This window comes from Podarcis pityusensis (genome assembly GCF_964106645.2).
Source record: "Podarcis pityusensis genome assembly, chromosome: 3".
Classification (NCBI taxonomy): Eukaryota; Metazoa; Chordata; class Lepidosauria; order Squamata; family Lacertidae; genus Podarcis; species Podarcis pityusensis.
Window position 1 is genome coordinate 17,286,370 of NC_138026.1, and position 16,800 is coordinate 17,303,169.

General features: G+C 42.1%; 1 long non-coding RNA gene across 1 annotated transcript in view; it reads right to left on the reverse strand.

Moving 5' to 3' along the window:
* Window positions 1–16,800, reverse strand: part of LOC308473672 — a 63,659-nt gene that overhangs the window by 21,044 nt on the left and 25,815 nt on the right. The gene's annotated exons all lie outside the window — the stretch shown is intronic.

A 16,800-nucleotide genomic window follows, 5' to 3' on the forward strand; every position in this document is an offset into this window, starting at 1 on the left:
GATGATAGATGATAGAGGATAGGTGGTGGATGGACGGACAGATGGATAGATAGATGATTGATAGATAGATATAGATAGATAGATGATAGATAGATAGATAGATAGATAGATAGGTGATAGATAGATAGATAGATAGATAGATAGATAGATAGATAGATAGATGATTGATAGATAGATAGATAGAGAGAGAGAGAGATGATAGATATAGATGGATGGATAGACAGATAGATAGATGATAGAGGATGGATGGATGGATGGATGGATGGATGGATGGATGGATGAATAGACAGACAGACAGACAGACAGACAGACAGACGGATGGATGGATGGATAAGCAAACAATTTCATTATTTGACTCACTAAAACAACCTATATCTATAAGTTTCCATTTGCAACAAGAACTGTGGCTGGTCAGATGAATGTGAATTCCATAGGTCTCATTTTTGCAAGCTCAGTCCTGGAGATTTTGTGAGAAAAGGACAGTTGGGCATGTTCATTTCCACTCCAAAAGATTCCTGACTAAATCCAGGGCAGCCTTTATGCAAAAACCTGGACAGTGTTGTGTTCCTGTGGTCATTTATATCCCCAGTGCTACTCAGCTAGCAGCTCTTTTACTGGACATCCCATCCTCTGATCTTTAGCAAGTTCCCATAAACACCCGCAGACCCTATACAGCAGCAGCTAATATTTTACATGTCAGAGAAAATCTTGCACTTCTGCTTTTTTTTGCTCCCCTTCCATCCTCCATATACATGGTGACAAGACCCAGCTGAGAAGAAAAAGGGAAACTGGAGGACATTGCCAAGAATGTTCTAAAATCTCCACAAAATGCATCTTTTAATCACAGAATGGCTGTTCAGCAAACGAAGGAGAATCTCCCCCATCCCCTTAAACTTTTCTTTTGTTTTAATTTCCCTGTGGATACATTCTGAGAGGATCATTTACTCTTCTGCACTTTTGTTCACAAGTGAAAAAATATGTAAAACCAGCCAATATTAATTGTACATGCTGTAAATGGATACTCCTACACAATTTTGTAAAAATGTAAATCCCCCCCTTTACCCCCTAAAAAGCTTTCCCTTACTTGAATTTCTTTCTAGAGTGGTAAACAAAACCTCCCTCCATGATTTACTCCCTTTCCATTTGGCAAGCTTTGATCGCTCTGTCTTTCTCATAGCCTTCATGCCAGTTGGATCCATTTTGTTTATTTCCTTCCTTTGAGGCTAGAATCGTCTCTTCTCCCATCCTCAACCACCTTCTCATCATCGCACAGATGGACACACAAATGGACTTCATCATGTTTGCAAAACATCTACCCACTGGAAAGAAGAAATAAAACCACAGTGAATTATTATCACTCCATAAGCATCTTTGGAAGCACTGACAACTTCACAGCAGGAGTTTGGACGTCTCTGTAGCTGAGCATTTGAAGAGATGTGATGAGGTTGGAACAACCAAGCACGGACAAAGATCCATTTACAGTACCTACTACCTACTGACATGATTGTCACTCCATGTTGTTAGTCCGTCTACAGTGCATATGCCCTGTGTTATTTTAACATCTGACGTGCTGTTGCACTCACCTAGTTCATGACAAACCCAAAGATTCGAAGCAGTGCGGCCTTAAATCCCATTAAGTATTAGGCCGTTGGAACTACCCTGAGGAGTCATTTAGTTAAAAGTGTAGTTTCATCCGAGTGGCTGGGTATAAATTATTATTATTATTATTATTATTATTATTATTATTATTATTCTTGATGAACAGACCTAAATTGCTGCTGACAGTTGATTAATCAAAGAGTGGATAGCTGAGTGAGTAGGGATGCGGGTGGTGCTGTGGTCTAAAAGCTGAGCCTCTTGGGCTTGCCGATCAGAAAGTTGGCGGTTCAAATCCCCATGACGGATTGAGCTCCCGTTGCTCCTGCCAACCAAGCAGTTCAAAAGCACACCAGTGCAAGTAGATAAATAGGTACCACTGTAGCAGGAAGGTAAACGGCGTTTCTGTGCACCCTGGTTTCCGTCACGGTGTCCTGTTGCACCAGAAGCGGTTTAGTCATGCTGGCCACATGACCCAGAAAGCTGTCTGTGGACAAACACCGGATCCATCAGTCTGAAAATGAGATGAGCGCTGCAACTCCATAGTCGCCTTGGACTGGACTTAACCGTCCAGGGGTCCTTTACCTTTTTTAACCTTTAGTTGAGTGAGTACCCTCTGTTGAAAGGGAGAAAAGGTTCAATCCTTCCCCTTTTTACAGGGCCAACGTTGGCTCCCATAAGATTTATAAGATTGTTCCTTCGAAAGCTCCAACGTTCACAGCCATGCAGGTTTCCACTTCCTTGAAAAAGCTTGTACTTTCAGACCTGTGCCCAAAAGGCCCGGATAGTGTCTCCTAGTTGCTGAAATGCACTCATTGTTGTGTGAAGTCTTCCCACGTTTCAGAATGGTGTGGAAACTACTTTTAGACTTCCTGTTCAGTAATCCAGTTGTCGGGGGATTTCTGTTTATTCTCTTTTAAATGCAGTTGTACAAAATGCCAGGGACCTGTCTTTAGGATGCCAGTGTTGGATGTCGTCATGGCTAAATTTCTGGTTCTAGCACCACAGTCCCCATTACTGCCTTTAACACTTTTCCCTCTTCTGTAATTCCTGAAAAATTCCCTTGTCTACATGCTGGGGAATTCTGGGTAGATATTCTCTCTTGGAAGAAGCCACTCGGGACCCCAGTTCTCTATTGCCCCAGAAGACTGAATGAATGTTAGCCTATTCTGATCTTGAAGGACATGTGCTTAGGACACCCTATTTTGTAGAACTCCAAATCAGCTGGGAACATCCTTCTTGAATTATTTTTGGTTACAGAAGCCCTTCAGTCAAACATTGGTTGAGAAGAGTAAATGCAAAGCTTCAAGAGGGCCTCCTACCTTTGTACCTTCTTTTGGAAAGGTAGGAACAAGTGGACACGACGTTCAGTAGGTGGGTATCAAAAATTTGTTTATTAAGTAATCTCCACTTCTGGTACATTTTGAGCCTGAAGAACTTTTGTTGCCGTCTATATGTTAAAAGTGAAACCATTTATCACATCACATGTGCAAAATTATATATTGGAATTATATCTCTGTTTCTATATATTTCATTGCTACCAATCTATGGGCTGTTAGAATGAATTGGTGCACATTGTCGAACATATTGATGCTTCTGTGTGTACCTCTACTTGTGTTCTAGCACCACATTAATTTATCATAGTAGGAGAACACAAGTGTAATTAGATGCTTAGCCATTTTCTTAGTACATCTTGTTTTTTTATCTTAATACCACTTACCTTAATTTCATAGGACTTCCTTCTGAGTAGACTTAGTTAGGATTGCACTGTTACTCATTAAACAATGACTAGTATAATATCCTTTTTCACTTTTTAAGAAAGAATTATTATTTCAAAATTCAAGATGTAAAATAAAGACACATGTAGGAGTTTTCCAACAACACAACCATTTTTGAACTCCCTTTCCCCCAGTGGAACATATAATCAACCACAATGTCTTGGAATCCAAAACAGTTTCAGACACTGTTCGTTACAAAATCAGTAGCGTAACATGTGAAACAACCAGTTCCCTCTGCACAAACAGAAAGCGCAAAATCGAATACATATATCCAGACATGTATCTTGAGAATCCTCAAAGTCACAAAAGAGCCAGATTGCCAGAAAGTCCTTCATTTCCCATTTTCCCAAAGAGACCAATCTCAGATGAGTAAAATTTTCCATGAAAACAGATCCCATCCCTTAGGTAACTATTAAAATCAAATATTTAAGGGGGGTGGAACTGAATCAAAACATCAGTGCTTGTTGTTTGCAATGCTAAGACACATTAGGAGGTAATTTGGATATAGCTTTATGCATGTATTAAAGTTTGCTACACTTTTGGTTAGGAGGCAATGCAAGAACCTTGAGGAAATGCTCAGACATATCTGTCTATTTCTGGCCCATGTGTTCATTCAAGAGTCCATTCTAACCCATCTTTGCTGTTTTGAACTAGAAAAATCCACATGAAATTCATACAAATTTTGCATGTTCAGACCCAGAGACCTCCCTCCTAAATAAAGACACATTTGACTCAAATTTTAGTTTTGGTTTTTGGCAGAATTTAGGCCACGACTTTATTGATTGCAGAAAAGTGAGTGGTTGCATAGGCTCTGGTTCGACTAGCTCCCATCGGCTTGTACTCAGTTGTAAGTAGAGCCTTAAGGCTCCCTTCGTATGAAAGCAATGAGAGACCTTTAGTGGTGTCAGCAGACAAGGCAGCCTAGTATTCAGTCAGCCTGGATAGTTCTGTTGGTTGGAGCGTGATGCTGAAAATGCCAAGGTTGTGGGTTCGATCTCTGCATGGGACAGCATTGAACCTGGCATGATCAGTACCATGCTCTAATCAACTGAGCTATCCAGTTGAGTCAGAATACAGCTTCCGTTATCCCTGGCTATTGGTCATGCTGGCTGGGGCTGACAGGACTTGGGGAGTTCAGCATCATCTGGAAGACATCAGGCTCCCCATCCCTGCTTTCGATAAATGGAGTTAACAGAAACATAGGCTAGAACATTGACTGCCATGTTAAATCCACTTATCAGAATCGGTATATAACAAAAACAACAACAGCAATTTATTATTTATTATTTATACCCCGCCCATTTGGCTGGGTTTCCCCAGCCACTCTGGGCGGCTTCCAACAGAATATGAAAATACAATAGTCTATTAAACATTAAACGCTTCCCTAAACAGGGTTGCCTTCAGATGTCTTCTAAAAGTCTGGTAGTTGTTTTTCTCTTTGACATCTGGTGGGAGGGTGTTCTACAGGGTGGGTGCCACTACCAAGAAGGCCCTCTGCCTGGTTCCCTGTAACTAGGCTTCTCGCAGCGAGGGAACTGCCTGCCAAAAGGCCCTCGGCCTGGACCTCAGGGTCTGGGCAGAATGATGTGGTGGAGATGCTCCTTCAGGTATACTGGGCCAAGGCCATTTAGGGCTTTAAAGTACAGCAGGGATGGGGGGAGCCTGGTACCATCTTGATGTTCTTTGGACCACAACTCCCATCAAGCCCAGTCAGCATGGCCAAAGGTTTGGGAAGATGGGAACTGTAGCATACCAACATATGGAGGACCCTCCCTACTGTATAGTTTCAATCCAAGGCACAGAACCCTTAGAATCAACAACTGCTAGTAAAGAACTTCTGTGAAATGATATATAATGAGTTGAAAAATATGTTGAAATATACATTTTTTTAAAAACCAGAAGCATTTCTACTTGGTATTATGGGTCAGGATATTAATAGGCAAGATGTTAAATTGTTTTTATATGCAACAACAGCAGCAAGAGTATTGTTAGCCCAGAAATGGAAGCAAGAAGAAATTCCGACGAAAGAAGAATGGCAGACGAAAGTAAAGGACTATGCAGAATTGGACAAAATGACAGGAAGGGTTGGAAACCTGCGAGACCAGAGATTTACAGAAGATTGGGAAGAAGTATATGAACTATTTGAAGAGCAATTGTAACCAACAAATTATGCTAGGTGGACTACAAGAAGTTTTGTAAGGAGAAATATATGAAGTGCTACAAAGTAGGTAAAGAATAGAGATACTGGTTATGAGTTTTAAATGTAACAGAGAAAATAAGAAATGTCTACTAAGAGATTAGACTGGAAAATTTTCAGACAGGACTGATTGAAGTCAAAAAATTGAATAAGATGTAAAAAATATGTTTAATCACTGTTGAAAATGGTATGTTATATATATATATATATATATATATATATATATATATATATATATATATAAAATCAGCAACTGTTACTGGAAAATTATCAGCCCTCCCTGAGTTTAAGCCTGGCAGCATGTGACTGCAACTAGCATAGACTGAAGCCAGCGTATGAATTGGCCATTTGCTCATCATCAATGCCACCAAAAGCAATTGCAACTTGATTGCAACACGTTGTACCGACTGCATGCCAAAGGCAGTCATGCAGCCCTCCCTTCTTGCCAAGTCACCACTTCCTATGCACCACTGGGTTGAGACTCAGCACCGATCATGACAGCTTCCTGCTGAGGGAGCTGTGTGAGTAGGCCCTCCGGATTGTACCAATTCCTGCTACAGCAAATAGCAAAGAATCTTTCAGAGCTGCCCACACTAGGCTTGGCTCACCTAACAAGGAATCTTGTTGAAAGGTTTTAAGTCTTGCAGTTGGATGTGACCGCTCCGCTCTGGAAAACATTACATGTTGTGCTTCCATCAGTTCTAGCGTTTCCCCCTAAGGATCTCACACATCCAAACTCCCAAGCTCTGTTCTGTTCCTCGCACCACACCCGCAAATAAAAATACATGAGCTCTTCTGCATTGCGTTAAGAAAGCCCAGGAATTTGAACAACTCAGCTCCATTTTTTACAGCATTGCTTGATGGCAATGGAATTCCATTCTGTTTTCTATTTGTCGACAGAAAAGAAGCAAAGGATTTCGAATTAGTCAACGTGTAAGAGGGCTCTAGTGAGTGGTTGTTGCTCCAGCTCATAAGCCATGCCATCAAAACATCTGCACCAGGCGTGTCAGAAATCTCATTAATTGGAGAAGCAGGTGGATGGATTTGGATGTAGAATAAAAGGCCAAGAGGCCCTATTGAACACTTTGCTTGTTTGATCCAAGAACTTCTGGGGAAATGCTGCCTCTATTCAAGGGACCTGTGGTGAGGTACTTGGTACAGTGGTACCTTGGGTTACATAAGCTTCAGGTTACATACACTTCAGGTTACATACGCTTCAGGTTACAGACTCCGCTAACCCAGAAATAGTGCTTCAGGTTAAGAACTTTGCTTCAGGTTGAGAACAGAAAGCGTGCTCCGGCGGCCCGGCAGCAGCGGGAGGCCCCATTAGCTAAAGTGGCGCTTCAGGTTAAGAAGAAGAAGAAGAAGAAGAGTTTGGAATTGATATCCCACTTTATCACTACCCAAAGGAGTCTCAAAGCGGCTAACATTCTCCTTTCCCTTCCTCCCCCACAACAAACACTCTGTGAGGTGAGTGGGGCTGAGAGACTTCAGAGAAGTGTGACTAGCCCAAGGTCACCCAGCAGCTGCATGTGGAGGAGCGGAGACGCGAACCTGGTTCCCCAGATTACGAGACTACCGCTCTTAACCACTATACCACACTGGCTCTCAAGAACACTTTCAGGTTAAGTACAGACCTCCGGAATGAATTAAGTACTTAACCCGAGGTACCACTGTATATTACAGGGATGGGGAACCTGTGCTCCACGCTGCCCCCGATGTTGCTGGACTCCAACTCCCATCAGCCCCAAACAACAGCCCCATCCCTGTAACATCTGGAGGGCCACAGGTTCCCACTCCTCACGTTTACAATTCTCTAGACTTCTCTAGTTTACAATTCAATATTAATTGCATTGATTGTTGTCTCTGTGTTTGGCTATTCACATGAACCACCTGTCAATGTATGGGGCTGCTGGTGAATTGTGGAAGTTAGGTTAGAATGGAGAGGAAACTAGTTCAGCGAAGAGGAGAAATGTGATTCACCACTTGGTTTGGGACTTGATGCACTTGTGCAGCAATTGCTGTGAGGTGGGTTGCTGCAGTGTCTACACAGCTTACTGAATTTCAGGCATGCGGTTGGTCTTAAGCAGGCTTCCTTAACCTCGGCCCTCCAGATGTTTTGAAACTACAATTCCCATCATCCCTGACTACTGGTCTTGCTAGCTAGGGATCATGGGAGTTGTAGGCCAAAAACATCTGGAGGGCCGAGTTTGAGGAAGCCTGGCCTTAAGTATTGAAATAATAATGCTAATATTATCTGTATCGTTCCAGTTTTAGTATGTGTGCTGCCAAAAAGGACACCCTTTAATCTTGACAATATGACAACACTCACAGCTTATGAACAGACTGCTGACAGATGTAGACTTTGTTTGGATAAATATGTATGGGAGTATATTGCATTGCATTTGTCTGTGTATATCTGCACACATCTATTTCCCCCCTTTTACATCTGTACCACTTTATTTATTTATAGTTGAAATTCTTTCCATAAAATCTTAATATTAAAGAAGTATTGAAATACTAATGAGAGAATTATCCTTAATCTGATTCACTTCTCAAAGGGATATTTAAAACCAGAGATGGCCCTATCATTATGCACAGTGAAGCAGCTGCCTCAGGTGGAAGATGCTGGGGAGCAGCAGTGAGGTGCCTGGCAACACAGCTGTGGGCGCACACCAAGTACGTGCATTCCCTAGCCTCCTGCCCTCAGGTTTGGTGGAGGACATTATCTCATCTCCACTGTAAGTTAGATCCAACTGCTAGTCCAGGTGGCTTCTGTATGTGGAATGGCAAGTAGGGGAGCCTTCTTCTTTGGTGATCCCTCGTAGCCAAGTAAGATTGTCTTCCATGAACATGGTCTTGACAGTGAGTCCATAAGTGACTGTGGAGGCGAATTCTGGATCCACAAGTCCTTCCACAGTGGGGATATAGGTTACCAGGGGGCATTGATCAAGGGCGTTGTCAAACATGCTTTCCTCTTAGCACATTTCTCCCTTTTTTCCTGAGTTTGAAAGTCTTCGAAGCTCATGACACCTTTGGTAAAGGCTGTTCTCCAATTAGAGTGCTCGCAGGCCAGTGTTTCCCAGTTGTCGGTGTTTATCCTACATTTTTTTAGATTTGCCTTGAGAGAGCCTTTAAACCTCTTTTGTTGACCACCAGCATTACACTTTCCATTTTTAAGTTTGGAATAGAGTAGTTGCTTTGGAAGACTATAATCAGACATCCGCACAACATGACCAGTCCAACAAAGTTGATGTTGAAGAATCATTGCTTCAACACTGGTGATCTTTGCTTTTTCCAGTACACTGGCATTAGTTCACCTGTCTTCCCAAGTAATGTGCAAAAAATTTTGGAGACACTGTTGATGGAATCTTTTGAGGAGTTGGAGATGGGGTCTACGTTTCACAAGCATAAAGTAAGGTTGGTAGTACAGTGGCTTTGTAAACAAGCATTTTGCCAATGTCCCGGTCCTCAAACACACTGCACTTCAATCAGGAGAAAGCTGCACTTGCAGAGCTCAGGCGATGCTGGATTTTGGCATCAATGTCAGCCCTTGTGGAAAGATAACTGCCCGGGTAGGAGAAGTGATCGACATTTTCCAATGTTACACCACTGAGTTGGATTTGTGGCACTGTAGAGGGGTTGTTTTGTGCTTGTTGGCGCAGCACTTCGGTTTTTTGGATGTTGAGCGACAGGCCAAGCTTTTTGTAAGCTTCTACGAAGATATTTAGGATGGTTTGGATATCATCCTCTAAGTGTGCATACACTACGTTGTCTTCAGCATATTGAAGCTCTATGACAGAAGTTACGGTAACCTTACTCTTTGCTTTCAGCCTACTCAAATTAAAGAGCTTTCCATCTGCTTGATACACAAAGGGGAGTTTCCTTTCAACAAAGTGTAAGAGCATTACAATGAAAATAATGAATATAGTTGGGGCGATAACACAACCCTGTTTAACACCTGATCCCACTGTGAAAGGTTCACTTTGAGAGCCATTGTCATCTGCAATAACCACCTTGTCCTTGGCAGCCACATTTCCTGGCCCAGTCCAGTATATGGCAGAGGGATGATGTTGCTAAGAAACATGCCTTGACTTGCTTGATGTTGTGCATTCCTCAGCCACTCATTTTCCATGTGGCCCTCATCCGTGCACCCTGCCATATGGCCATGGCTTAAAACGAATTCACACCTCTTACTGAAGCTATGCGTGTGGTGCCCCATAAAAAGGAAGGCGATTAAGGCCAAGAGTCACATAGCTAGCAAGTTTGGTCATGTGTGGGGAGCCAGGAAGGAATGTGCAGCCCTTCTATTGATCGTGCATGTTTTCCTATCAGCGGCAGGCTCTGCTTCCATGCGCATGAGTGTCCTCAGCTCATCCTGTTAAAACACCTCACTTCCCATGCTGCTTCCAGACCAGAACCTGATCCCCAAAGCCTCCACCCTTTTTAGTGATGTTAATCCCCATAAGAACATGCTTAGCCCTGAAATCGCTTTTTAAATTGTAATATAATCACCCTGCCCTGAAAGATATCAACACCCCAGTTTGCAAGGAAGGAGAAAAGAGGTGAGTCAGATCACATTTTTTTTAACGTGGGCAAACTTAACCTAAGTTGCCTTTGTTTGCACACAGGAGCTACTCTGCCTTAATCTTTATTTCTGCTGATAGCCCTTATTTCTGCTGATATAAAACTACTGGTTGAAATTGTCTTCACTGCCAGCTGCTCCCACTTGCTCTCAGTTTGCATACATGCTATACATTTAAAGTATGTTGCATCCCCTCAGAGAATTCTGAAAATTTTCCACAAGTAATGCCTTAAGATGGCTGATATAAGGTAGCTGATAAGAGTTATCTACGTGAAATCACAAGGCCAATTCAGAATGCAGATAATTCTCCCCACCCTAATCTAAATGGCTAAATGCTTTTGCTCCTGAACGCAGCCCTGTTCCAACTGGCCAAAAGCCTAACTAAAGCATGGCCCCCATTTTGTCTCAGCCTTATTCCCATACCCATTCTATGCAGGCATATAAAGTCCTCCAAGATTCAAGCATGCTTTTAAAGACGTGTTTTTAAGGGTGGAGGCTACCGAACTATAGTCGGCATCTAACCATTTTTTAGACTTGCTGCCAATATTGGGGTTTTTTAAGTGGAATTTGGGTTGAGTACTGTGGTTCTGCCAGTTCTGAATCCAGATCTTAAAATTCTGGCAGTCGTTCTGGAATTTGCTTTGCTTTTGATGAATCCACGTATGACACATGCTTTCGCGAGGAAGCCTTTTGAATTCTTGCAATATTTCTGTTCTCTCACTGTTCTAAATTCTTTTCCGTCAAACCATCTGATCCGCCTTTGCCCCAAATAATTGTCATTCCTGTGAGCAAAACATGCAAGGACAAGAGCTATTTTTCCGTGGGGAACAGGGTGGATTCTTCCAAGAAATCCCCCCTTATTCAGTCCCTACTCATTTCAGTGGTTTCTGAGGAGTCGTGCTTGAGCTGATTCAAGTCTTCATGTTTGGTTTAAAGTAAAGTGCAAAGGCTGGTGTAATGGCTCTGGGATATCTTAACTAGTGGCTTCATTTAAACTCTTTCCACGTTGCAAAATGGCATCGCAATCTCCCCAGAGCTGCACTTGTCTGATTAAGTTTTCATGTTTGGCTTGGGAGGTCAACTGAAGTGCTCTTGACATTACTAGACAAATTACTATTAACATTCTTTCCATAGCCTTGAGAATTGATTGCTTTAATTGGTACCATATACTTTTAAAAATAAATGCAAAGGCTTCTAGTACACATTTAGCCTGAGAAAAATATATTTAGAAAAGTATTCAAATCTGTTACTTTACTATTAATGTCTGCTACTTAAATTGCGGGATAATTATTATCACTTGTATGGCTTCCAGAACAGATTTTTCAGGTGTGTGTTTTTCCTTTTCCTCACTTTTACAAATTTCCCCAAGTTCATGGTGTTTTCAGTGAACTTGGCTGTAGAAGGCAATTTATTCTGGGGAAGGTGGGGATATGGGCTGTCATTTTGATGCTGATGAAGTTGTGTATCTCTGCAAAAAATATCCCCAGACAATTTGTATGCATAAGAAGCACCCAAACTACCATAAACGTCCATCTAGAAACACTGTGAATTGCAGTCACTGGCTGCTTCTAAATTGTTGCTATTTTGTGGCAGGCTTCACTCAAATACTGGCAGATGGAAGTTGCACAAAGTGATTTTGCTGGTCTTATACAGCAAGAAAATTCTGACTTTTGTGGTAAGGAAAGCAGCAGGGGATGTGTTTATTTATTTGTTTGTTTGTTCATTTATTCATTTATAAATCACTCATCCTCCAAAAAAAGAAGAAGAAAGCCCAGAGTGATGTGCAACAAACATGTTAGCAGCATACAAAAAATAGCTCTAAAATGTATTTTTAAAGCATCAGGTCAATTAAAATGGAAATTCTTACACTTCTGGTGAGCAATAAACCTCTCATTTATTATTGTAAAATGCAAGTGTGGGATAACCATTGCTTGACAAATCAGTAAAAATGCTCAATAAGCAGACTAGGTTACACACCATCCCTGCAAACATAGCTCAAACTTTTCCGGATGAGTGCTCAATAAACATTTTTAAAGCATTGGGAAGTGACCACTGTACCTACGCGGATGGCGCTGTGGTCTAAACCATTGAGTCTAGGGCTTGCTGATCGGAAGATCGGCAGTTCGAATCCCCACAACGGGGTGAGCTCCCGTTGCTTGGTCCCTGCTCCTGCCAACCTAGCAGTTTGAAAGCACATCAAAGTGCAAGTAGATAAATAGGTACCACTCCGGTGGGAAGGTAAATGGTGTTTCTGTGTGCTGCTCTGGTTCGCCAGAAGTGGCTTAGTCATGCTGGCCACATGACCCAGAAGCTGTACGCCGGCTCCCTCGGCCAGTAAAGCGAGATGAGCGCCGCAACCCCAGGGTCGCCTTTGACTGGACTTAAACATCCAGGGGTCCTTTACCTTTACATTTTACCCTATAAGGGCTGGGTAATCTTTCAGGTATCTTGGTCCCAAGCTCTGAAGGGCTTAATACACAAAAAACAGCGCCTTGAACTTAGCCCAGGATCTAACTGGCAGCCAATTGTTGTCAATGTTCGCAGTGACCTTGAGACACACATACATTTGCATACACTTAGTTATACAGTATTTGTATATGTCCACAATATTATTAATAACCCAAAGCTTTCAGAAAGGACTGAAGAGCATTCACCACAATATTAGGGCAGGTGGATATGTATGCACAGCTTGGAGGTGTTTTGAATATTTCCCCTTCATCCATTCACCCAGTGCACTATGACAGTCTAGGACTGTAGCCTTTGAACGGAGGAAATTAAGCTGCCCCTTGATTGTGTGTATGTGTGTGTTTATCTTCATGGAATAGGCAAAGCAGTTTTATACTACTGTTAAAGTGAGAATGCAACTGCTTTTCATGTTTCACTTAATTTTTTAAAGCTGTCTTTCAGAGGAAGTGGAACTTAACATGATTAAACTGTTGCAGGGGGAAGGACAGGGGGAAGGAGTTAAATTCAGCCAATTTACGTTCATTATAAACAATTCTAAATTCCTAAGCTAGTATGGTATAGCTAACATATGTCACACACTACAGTAAGGCTGATGTACCCTTTAACATTTTAACAGTCCATCAGACATTAATGTGACTTAAACATCAAAAACAGGTTCATTTTGCCATTAATATCCTGAAACAAGAACATCTAATATACACATCCTGAGATTTAATCTGTAAACATAACCAAAAATGTCTGGGGTGGAGGGTTTTTTGTTTACATTTCAGTAGTGCTACTTCCATGAAGCATGAGTGGGACTGTCTTTCGGGTTAACTTAAAAGGCTCTCTTTGTGATAAGATACTGATGTCTTCTCCTATAGAAGCCTTCTGCTGACATCCCAGCCCCTTTGTAGAGGCATCACAGTTGCAGCTCATAATAAATGTGGCTCATAAAAGGGCAAACGTTTCTGGCCGACAACACTTGCACACAAAAGCACACTTGCGGGGTCTGTGTCCTGGCCATTTCCTGGTTTGTGAACTGGATGTGAAGCAAGGTAAAATTCAACACAAATTGAAGGAGAAGGAGAAGGAGAAGGAGAAGGAGAAGGAGAAGGAGAAGGAGAAGGAGAAGGAGAAGGAGAAGGAGAAGGAGAAGGAGAAGGAGAAGGAGAAGAAATAGAAGCCATTCTGCCAGGACATAGTCTATCAGATCAGTAGGGGTGGGGTGGGGTGGAGGCAAATAGAGGGAGAAGCACTGTAGGATCAATTTTGTTCTTTGCGTGTCGAGGTCCCCAAGCCACCCCAAATAACTCACACCTCACACAGAATTTTTGTTTAAGGTTTTTGGCATAGTTTTGGCCACAACTTTATTAAAATACAAAATGTGAGTGGTTGCTTAGGCATTGGTTGCGACTATCTGCCCCCGATGGGGACAGACTGACATTTCGCAATCCTGCGAAAGCCAGAAAAGGGGAATACATTTTGGGGATTGTGATGGAGCAGGGAACCTGCCCTCAGCCCTCCCCAAAAGCAACCAGGGGCTCTTGCGTGGCCCTAGCCCCTTGACAGGGTTCGGACAAAAGCAATGGTGAGCCCCTGTATTCCTTTAACGGAATACCCTTGCAGCAGCAGCATTAGAGGGGCAGGCACAGCCAATCCATGCTCCTCAACAAACCAAACCAAAAACCAATGCCTAACCGCAACCTTACAAGTTGTGATGAATTGCTACGCAGTAGGCAAAAACCAAATGGCACCAGCCAATCAGCCAAATGGACAAAATTCCTACCGGGCCCCTGCCCCAAAGCAGACGACCCCATGACAGGCATAGCAAGGTCAAAGAGAACAACCCTAAATATAGGGAGGTGGGATGGGCAATTTGATGCACGGAGCGAAAAGAGGAAGCTCTATGCTTCGTGCAGGGAGTTTTAATGTTTCAAGCTGTCAATCACAAAATGGCAACATTAACTTCTTCCCAACCAAAAGGGAAGCCCAATCACAACAGTGGCCAATGATCAATTAGCCCGCCCCACAATTTTGGAGGGTCTTGTCAGCCCCCACCGCAACCCGTGCTCTCCGTGAAGGAGAACACGCTTTCTCTGTTCAAAAGTAAGGATACCCTCATGCATGGATGTAGCCAGGATTTATGTTACAAGGGAGCGGGACACCAACTTGTCACCATCCTCTGTCTCTCTCTGCCTAGCAGATTCGGAATGAAATGTCTCAACCACAGTTGTTTTAAATTACTTTCTTTTGACCCCGAGGGCTCAGAAAAACCTGCCAAAATCTTCGCCAGGATGTGCCCACAACGTCATCCAAGTGACATCAGCGAGAGTTTCAATTTCAAATATTCTGATCACTTCTAATTTTATTTAGGTATTCTTTTTTCTTATTTACTTGGTTTGGGGAGGGGGCAGCTGCCCCCCCCCCGGCTATGCCCAGTGCTGTTTTTTCTAGAAAAAGAGGTGCCAGAACTCACCAGGAACTTCATTCTCTTAGAAAGGCAATGGCACCCACCTGAGAGGTGCTGGAACTGAGTTCTGGTGGGTTCTGGCTGAAAAAAAGACCTGCGTGTGCCCATGCCCTGGTGGAAAGCTATCTGGGGAAACCACATTTCAGTATTAGGCAGGGCCAGATCCACATGCCATCACACTCTATTTCTCATGCCAAGCTGTTTCTCATGCCAACAGAAGCATATATTTTATACTTAGTAACTCCACTCAAGTTTCACCTTCCATTTTCTCCACAGACAGCGATATAAATGATTGACAATATTTCTGCTTGCGCTATCAGAATCGTATATATCACACAAGCACGAAATCCACGATTCTGAACAATACGGTTAAAAGAAACCAGTAGGATAGCAGGCGTGTGACAAGTTCCCCTGTAAATATATCAGGGCCTTGATGCTATAAAACAGGGGTGTGGGGGGAGGGAGCCCACTCAACATAACCTTGTCATGATATCTTCACAGTTTTATTTAACTGTTCTCAGGTCACAAACTAATTTGCCAGAAAGAGGTTAACCACAGTGCACAGAGACATCATTTCGGAGACAGGTTTTCCAGGCTCGCAAATCCACACTCCGAGCTGTGTCAGATCTAAGCCTCTCGAACCCAGCATCATTATTATTTTTAAAAAAGCCCTTGTGGTTTAAATAAATTGGTGATTCCATCTGATGTCTTGGGATGTTTGGGCTTTCAGATTCAGCATTGTCAAATTCTCTGTTTGGTGCCAAGAACACAGGTTAAATAAAGGTCAGGGCTGATATATAAGCTCACTAGGCTGCATTTAGATTAGCATCTTTCAGGAAACCTATAATGGCTAGGCTGCTACCAGCTCATTTTGGCTAATGGTAATGCACTGCACACATGTATCTCTGCTTGCAAGCACACACACACTTTCACACAAAGGAGCTGTTTTAAAGAATACATTTTCCAGTCATTCATAACATTTCTTAAAAGTGTCATATTTACATTGTTGCTTCTGCCTCCCTCCCTCTGTCTCTCTGTCTTCATTCATTCCGATTGCAACCCTATAGCCACTTACATGGGAGTAAGGCCCATTGAAATCAGTGGAACTTACTTCTGAGTATACATCTATATGAAGAACATAAGAGCCTTGCTGAATCAGGCCAAAGGCCTATCTTGTCCCTTATCTCGATAGATAGATAGATAGATAGATAGATAGATAGATAGATAGATGATAGATGATGATAGATGATAGATAGATAGATAGATAGATAGATAGATAGATAGATAGATAGATGATAGATAGATAGATAGATAGATAGATAGATTAGATAGATAGATAGATAGATAGATAGATAGATAGATAGATAGATATAGATAGATAGATAGATAGATAGATAGATAGATAGATAGATAGATGATGATAGATAGATAGATAGATAGACAGATGATAGATAGATTAAATTTTCAGAAACTTTAACAAATTACCTTCAACTTCAATACTTATTTCCCTTAATGATCTGACTTCCCACGCTTACTTCCATGATGTTTTTGTTCCCACCCTTTTTCTACTGCATTACATAGCATACTTTTATCTAATACATGCTTCTTCCGTAGCATTTATAATTATTTCCATTCCAGGGCTCGTATTTCAAATCCTGACCGACTTTTTTCTCTTCATATGTGACAATTGAACATGATGTTGCATTTTCAGTAGTCTCCTGGTGTT